This window comes from Lycium barbarum, chromosome 11 (assembly GCF_019175385.1).
Source record: "Lycium barbarum isolate Lr01 chromosome 11, ASM1917538v2, whole genome shotgun sequence".
In the NCBI taxonomy this organism is placed as follows: Eukaryota; Viridiplantae; Streptophyta; class Magnoliopsida; order Solanales; family Solanaceae; genus Lycium; species Lycium barbarum.
In genome coordinates, this window is record NC_083347.1 from 108,326,632 (window position 1) to 108,334,687 (window position 8,056).

Consider the following 8,056-nt stretch of genomic DNA (forward strand, 5'->3'; position numbering starts at 1 on the left):
AGAGTGTGAGTGATATTGTAGTGAGGTGGAAAAAATCAAAAGAGTGTTCTTCTTTTGAGAGTGTAGTGGTCTTAGGAGTATTTGTATTCGTTACTACACGGTGTAAAATTCCTTACTATAGTGATATCAGCTGCTCCTCTTGATCGTGGTTTTTCCCTTATTCAGAAGGGTTTCCACGTAAAAATCTTAGTGTCATTATTGCTGCATTTTATTCTTGCTGATTTAACCATAAGTTAGTATTCCGCGTTTATCACTAATACCGAGAATATTATTCTTGCGGTCTATTTTTATTCCCAACAATTTTAGTTTTATACTTTTAAATTAAAGATATGTATGTACCCAAATGTCATTGGGATTTTACGGGCTTTAACATGTCAAGTGAGTTGAAAAAAAATGTCAAATAAATTCTCTCTACTTAATTTGCGGCTGTCACACGACTCATGTGCAATAATCGTCTCAAAAGTTGCGATTAAGTGAATTCTGCACCCAAGAAATAACTTTTTCCCTCCTCTCCCCTCTATAAATACAACTCCAAATTAATCACTTGGATTAATACAAATCATATTTTTGTCAATTCTTTGTCGTGTCCACTCATAAAAAATTAGAGTCATCTCTCTCTCTCTCTCCCTTCAACTTTGTCGATTGAGTATCTTATTCAAACGTTGTAAACTCATTCGTACTTTAAAATTAAATTATTTTTTTGTTGATCAAGAAATGGAAATAACTTTATCGATCTCTTGTTCTAAGAATCCAAATTTTTATACTAGGCGCTTGTGGATCGATCCTCCCTCAAGTCCCACTAGCCTGAAACGAAAGGCGAGGCTAGCGGTTAATGCGAGAAGAAATCGAGATGGTTATTATGGTGAAAGCAAGATAGTGGATGAAAACATGATAGTTCTCCGAATGCGTATCAAAGAAATGAAGATATCATCATCACAAGCTGGTCAATTACATAATTTTAAAAATTGGATGGAATTTGAGAAGAAGTATTACTCACAGTTATAATGAGGTTGTTTTTGAAATTGTAAGGTTGTTACAAATGTGCTTGATAGAGACTAGGCCAGCTTTGGCTTTAGGGATAGCAGCACTTTTTTCTTTAAGTGTGCCTATCTCAACTTACTTTTTGATAGTCCATGCCATGGATATTGCCAAGAGTTTACTGTAATTGCACCAATTACACTTAAGCTTGGTGTTTAGCTACTACTTGAAAGAATGGCACATGATCTTTGATCCCTAGGATTTTAACTTGGCGGTTTTGATCTTTAAGGTTCTTTACATTGAATTCATTGTATTTCTCTAATTATGGGTTCAAATCTAATATTCATCCATTTTTTTTATGTTGGCATAAACATGTACATCCCGTGTCGAAATATTAGTTTGGAATAAACCTGATGCCAAAACACTGTCTATCCGTCATCCTCGGGGCAGTGATACACTTTAAAATTTTATTTATGAATTTTATAAAAGTCTCGCTACAAGAAAAGGCGTAAATTACGGAGGTTTAATAGCGGGGGTCAGCTTTGATTTCTGTTTCCTGCTTCGATTTTACTTTAATTTTAGTTTTCTGCTTCGATCTTAGAATGAAGCTTCGATTTACTCCGATTTTAAATGAAGCTTTATGTTTGTATTTACTTTGATTTTAGTTTTATGTTTAGATTTTACTTCAATTTTAGTTTTCTGCTTCAATTTAATTCGAAATCTAGAACAAAGCTTTATGTTCGTATTTTAAGCTTCGATTTACTTCATCTTTTCAGATAGGTATTGTTCGATTTCGCAATTTTAGCTATTGTTCGATTTCGCAATCTTAGGTATTGTTCGATTTCCCATAGCTGTTGATTTATATTGGTATCTCTCTCTAATTTGCTTTTTTCTTCACAGGTTAGAGTCTCTCTCTAATTTGCTTTTTTCTTCACAGGTTAGACTTTGCTTCCTCTGTCTCTCAAGCTTTAGGTTAAATTTTCTCTGTCTTGGATCTGCTTGTTTTGTATCTTCTAATCATCATGGAGTTAGTTTATTTTTTATGCTTAAGTTCAAACTGTTCCCTGTATTATTTTTGGTTAAGTATTATTCAGTGAGCCTAAAAGATCCCTAAATGTGCTTATGATTGTGAATAATTGATCTAGTTCCAAAATAATTTAAGTCTGGTCCTTTCTCTTAGGATTAACAATATGTGATTCCATGTTTTCTTTGTTTGACAGTGAGCTTAACTCATTATGTTGTTAAGCTTAACTCTTTCAACTCTTCAGTGATTCCATGTATTGGTAGGTTACACTAACATACCATATAGTGTACTGATTTCTGATGGTGTGGGGTAAACACATTGTATGATTTAGTTGATTGATTTATATTTATTGTCCAATTTGAGTCCAGGCTAAAATTGTCTGGCAGTTGATTGTATCAATACATGGTGATTCTGTTTCTGGTGCCTAATTATCTTAACTCCATAACTTAAAGGTTGCTAATTTGTCTCATCACCTGAACTGAAAACTTCTCCATCTTTTTTGAAAGATAAAAGAAAAAAGGTTTATTTAATATTAACGAGCATGAGTTCCTGCTATGACTGGGAGTACTAAAAGGTTTAAAGAGGTTGAGGAAAAAGTTTAAATTGGAAACCAAATACAGTGCTGCCTTAAGTAATACATTCCACAACCAGTGCGAAGCTAATGCCCATGGATATGAGCCATATGAGTATATTGTCCATATAAATTGTTGAATACTCTCAAAGCCTACATGATAATGAAGGAAGGGTCAATATCGAAACAGTTTGCTGAGATCTTTGGTTCTCCTCCTACAACAGTAAAATAATTTGCTCATTTTAATTTTCTGCTTGAGTTATTGGTCTCTTCACTTCCCTACAATTTGCTTGATTGCCCACTTATGAGATTTTAGTTTTCTGCTTGATTTTAGGAAGGGTTTTTCTAAATGTGCATAACTCTTAGTTCCTGCTATTAATTTTTTTTTGGTCCGGAGGGTTGACCAAAAATTTTCAGTATGAAAGCTTTACCCCTTGTTTTAAAAAGATAGTTATGAACGAGGTAAACGACTAAATTCTCTGTAATGCTAGCTAACCTATTGCTTGTTCTCGGGCTGAACTTCAAACATTCTATTATGTATAGAAATCGAGCAGTGCTGTACTTATAGGATTGAAACTGTATGACTTGAGTTGCGAAGAGGGGAAAAGAAGAGAGAGAGAGAGAGAGAGAGAGTAGTATTTATCCTGCTAGGTTCTTTTTTTGGTGATGCTTGCCTTTTTTTCTTTTTTTTTTTTTACTTCAGTACATTGTTTAGTTCTGTAATTTAAGTGTCTGCTGGTTATGGAGTTATTCTATCGCACATGAATTGGTTACAGTTGGTTTATGTTTATGGACTACTTTAAACTAATTTCAAATTTAAATCAAATTTTATGTTCTTACTTTTTCTGAGTCTTTGCTAAATACTTCAACTATTGAAATCAAGAAGTTATAATTGGTCAAATGCTTTTCATTTCATGAAGTAAACATGTAGTTCTTATCTTTAAACCTTTCAAGGTATTTCTTTTTCCTTTTGTAGTAACTGGATGTTATCCTTTTATAGGTAACTACTCTGTCTTCCTTGTTCCTTTTGGCTTCTGATTGTTAGGAAGCTAGAAGATTCAAAATTTAGGATGGGTTTTTCTAATTTGGAGTCTAAGAGGGGAAGAAAGGTGCTTTTGTGTTTTTGGTGTGGCTCTCTTGAATTGGAACATATGTGCTCTTGCTGTTAGAATATCACCCCCGGAAACACAAGAAATAATTATATGGAAGACCACATTAATTCCTTAATTATTCTATAAGAAACTGTAGAGTTTCTACTAGTTTGACATACTTGATGTCTCTAAATCATAATTGGGATATGGATGTCAGTGGGTAAATCACTAAATTTATCCCATTTTCGCAACTTGGGATATGAATTTAACTTTCATATTAAATTAATTTGCAAGTGATGTATTTTGTGGATAATGGGCAAAACTGTGCAATATGTACTCTTGTACTTTATCTCTTGTCTTCTTCTCTATTTCACTAATTATTTGTCACTTGTCCTAAAGTTGATATTCTCCATGCTCATTTAAGCTTAATCTTTTGGTGAAAACTCAGTTCCATGAAGATTTAACAAGGCTACTACCCATAAAAATAGAGTGAAGTTTGATATTTTCTGCACATAGCTAATAAACTTTGGATTAGTTCTCTCAGGTGTACTCATTTTTTTTTTTTTTTTTTTTTGAATAAAACTGGAATTTGTCCAGGAACACCACTAGTGAGATATCAATTACTAGGATTAGATGTCCTTTAGGAATCTTAGAGACAAAAATAATGTTGTGATACTTTATAATGGGCAAAACTGGGCATTATGTACAATTCTCTAACATCTACTATGACGACTGATCAATTTATTCAACTTTAATCTTCTGCGGATGGTTTCTTCTTTGCTTCATAAAGAGCTAAGGTTCTTAAGGAATTGCCTTGTTCTTTTGGAATTGATTCATGACATTCCATCTTCTGTATGTAAATCAAAGAGTTGATACTAATTGGTCTTGGATTTGAATGTATATTTTAGGAGCATGTGGATCATCAATCTTTGTTGAAACCTTATCTTTTCTATTTTTCTTAATTATCCGTTCTTATGGGTAATGTATTCACAAATCTCTCCTTTGTTTTGCAGCCGTGTGATGCAGCTAGCAGCTAGCAGATCCATGGATGCAAGCTTTTCTAGCTCTAGTAATCTTGTAATATGATTAATTGACTAAAGTGGATTGTTGACATTTCAGTTGATGACCTTTACTTGTCTTAATATTTTGTAGTTTAATGGAACGTTGATATTTCTCAATTTTGATATTCCAGTTTAAATGTTATATATATTTAGCTATGTATTAGAAAAAAGTTTGAAAACCCAAATTGGTATAGTAAATTGTGGGGGTTCGTAACCTCCCTTGCACCCAAAACGTTTCAGAGGCTGAAAGCTAATCGCAGAGGTCAGCAACACAATTTGTGGAGGTTAATAACCTCCGCTATTTGCTGTCACGGAGATTGCCCAAATCCCCGCAGTTAACGCCGCCACAATCAGTTAATGATCTCCGCTATTTGCTGTCACGGAGGTTGACCAAACCCCCGCAGTAATCTGCCACAAATTGATTGTGGCGGCGTTAACTGCGGGAATTTGGTCAACCTCCGTGACAACAAATAGCGGAGGTTGTTAACCTCCACAAATTGCAATTTTGACCTTCGCTAATTGCACTTTTGTTTTTTTGTAGTGTCTAACACTGTTTAGAGATAATGTAAAAGTCTTGTAACCTCTATATTCTAAGACTAAAATCATATACAAAAAGAAGAATCCACTGTTTAAATATTTTACTACTTTTGTTTGAAGTCTTCTTTGGATTTGTTTATGAGAAGAATCCAAAAAGAAGCACATATAAAACAGGAAAGAAAGGCATTATTATGTCGAAAGAAGGCAAACTGATATAACCAAATTTTTAAATGATTACATCATAATTCATATCAAGTTTACGTTTTATACATCATCGATATAAATATTTACTTACATCATCAGGTCATTCAAATGAAATTTACGGATCAACCCTTTGAAATATGAGATTTAACATCTTGAAAATAAAATATCTTAGCTGCTACAACAGGCAAAAATTACATGAAGATGTAAGAATTATTTATATTAATGATGTATATTACTCCCTCCATCTCAAATTAAGTGTGTTAGATTGACTAGACACAAAATTTAAGAAATAAAAAAAGACTTTTGAATCTTGTAGTTCTAAATTAAAGATATGTATAATGTACTAAAATGTCTTTTGATTCTTGTGGCTATAAACTTATCATGTAGAATATGTTTGAATTATCAACTTACTAAATATAGAAAGAGACATTCTTTTTAGGACAGACAAAACGAAAAATAAGATACTTAAATTGGGACGGAGGGAATACTTAAATTCTCAATACATCATATCTAAAATACCGACGTCAGAGAATATGATGGAAATTTAACACGTTTAGATCAATTAAAATAGGAAGGAGATGTTCACGTATCTTTTAGGAAAACCAACATTAAAACACATCATAAAAAGGTTTTAAGATTAATTATAGAATGTGTTTGACCTATCTCTATAAGAGTGTCGATTAAAAGTAATTCCAAGGCAGAACCGAGTTTTTGAATAATGGCTTCTTTCGTTGTCCTGTTTTCGTCGTCACTGGAATATACTCTCTTTTTCCCAAACATACTAGTCACCAGTGGCATATGTAGGATTTTCGACCAGCGATGTCGACATTAAAAGAAGTGGCCAACGGACTACCATAATCAATAATGGATGTAGTCTTAGTGCCACAGGTTCAACCGTATCCACTATTTTTGATACCAAACATAGATATATCTATGTAAAAAATAAATAGAATTACACTAAATATTAGGTTCTGAATCTTAACATATCAAGTTAATAGTGAGCAACACCAGCAAAAAAGGAGGAGTGTTATACTGGTTTAATTCATTTTAAGCTGTTACACCCCGCATTTTCAGAGCATGAGCATGACATGTACATTACCGTAGTAATGGAGTATCGGAGACGTCCCATGATATTTTGGAAGGTACAAGCCATGGGAAGTATGTAACAATGGAGGAAAGGATGAATTACGATCTCGTAAGTCGTAATCGGGAAAGACTATTTTGAAACACAAGAACATGGTCGTTATCAAGTATAATAAATGATAAATATCATGTATGGAGAGTTTCGGAAGATTTCGAGATCAAGCAAATTGAAGAAAATAAGTTTGACGAAAATTTGAGAAATGTTGGGCAGATTTTAGTCAATTTTGGAGGGGCATATCTCCTAGCATATTAGGAGTTTTAAGGTGAAACAAAAGCCTAAAATGAAGCTCGTCGAGTCTAGTTTATAATGCAACAAACCGCTCGTCAATAGGGCATCGGAGTAGAGAATTATAGACGTTACCAACTGAGCTGACAAAGCTGAAACAGAACTGCCACAGTACTGCTACAGTACTGTAGCTACAGTGATGCTGACTTTGCTAACTAGTAAAAGGGCTAAAATCCCATTTTTTCTTCATCCAAAAGCTCTGAAAATTTCCAGAAAATTCAGCCATCAAAGGGCTCTTAAATCCCACTTAAAATTGAGGAATTTGAGAGAATTTCAAGCTACGGAATACCAATCGAAGTTCGGACGATTTGTAGTCGCGATTATCATTCCGTTTTGGTGTTGGAGGAGCTTGGGAACAAGTAAAAATTGAAGATCTTGTTACTTTGGTAAATACAAGGTATGAATCATTGAATTTCTTTCTTTATCAATATGGATTAAGGAGTAATTGCAAGAATAAAGGTTATATTTTGTTGTGTTGATGTTGTTGAATTATGAATTGAGGGTTGAAGAGAATTTTGGACAAGATATATATATATATTTATCTTGTAGGATGTTGAGGATGTTGTTATTGATGTTGTTGGTATTAATTTCGGCTTCTTTACGGAAATAAAGTTATTAAATAGTCGTATCACAAGTTGGTTAGTTGAGAAATTTAGAAGACATCGTGTGGGATGTTTTAGGAAGTATATTGGTATGGATAATGGTATTGATGATGTTGGTATTGTTGGTGTTGATTGGTTGTTGATATAATGATTTCGGGCTAGGCATATAAACAGGGGAGATGCTGCCCGAATTTCGACAGAATTTAGAAGGATTTTAATTAAAGTCTTGAGACAAGTGTCTGATGGCTGAGCCTAACAATATTATGAATGGTTGTATATGTAGATTGCGAGGCGACGAATAATCTTAAGTGAATTGCAAGACAAGAAGTAAGTTGGAAGTCGAGAAATTATCCTCCATGTATGTTAAGGCTAGTCCCTTCTTTCTAAAGGCATGATCCTTTCATTATAAATCTTTGTATCGTACTCATAATATCATTGGTTCCGCAAATGCTAGAAGTCCACAAATTTCGTGATCCTTATAATCTTATTGAGCTTCTAAAGGCATGATTCTGTTACTATGGCTTCATAAAGGTTTCCATATCTTCCTCGTTTTCAAAAG

At 33.6% G+C, this 8,056-nt stretch overlaps 1 long non-coding RNA gene across 2 annotated transcripts; it reads left to right on the top strand.

The window, feature by feature from the left end:
- Nucleotides 1-418: 418 nt before the first annotated feature.
- On the top strand, nucleotides 419-4,848 carry LOC132618908 (uncharacterized). 2 transcript variants are annotated; one of them, XR_009574378.1, is made up of 4 exons: nucleotides 419-1,267; nucleotides 1,755-1,808; nucleotides 1,879-1,915; nucleotides 4,678-4,848. It is a non-coding gene; the product is annotated as an uncharacterized LOC132618908 (long non-coding RNA). The 2 variants fall into 2 exon arrangements; XR_009574379.1 differs by lacking the exon at nucleotides 1,755-1,808 and having other exon boundaries at nucleotides 423-1,267.
- The last annotated feature ends 3,208 nt before the right edge of the window (nucleotides 4,849-8,056 follow it).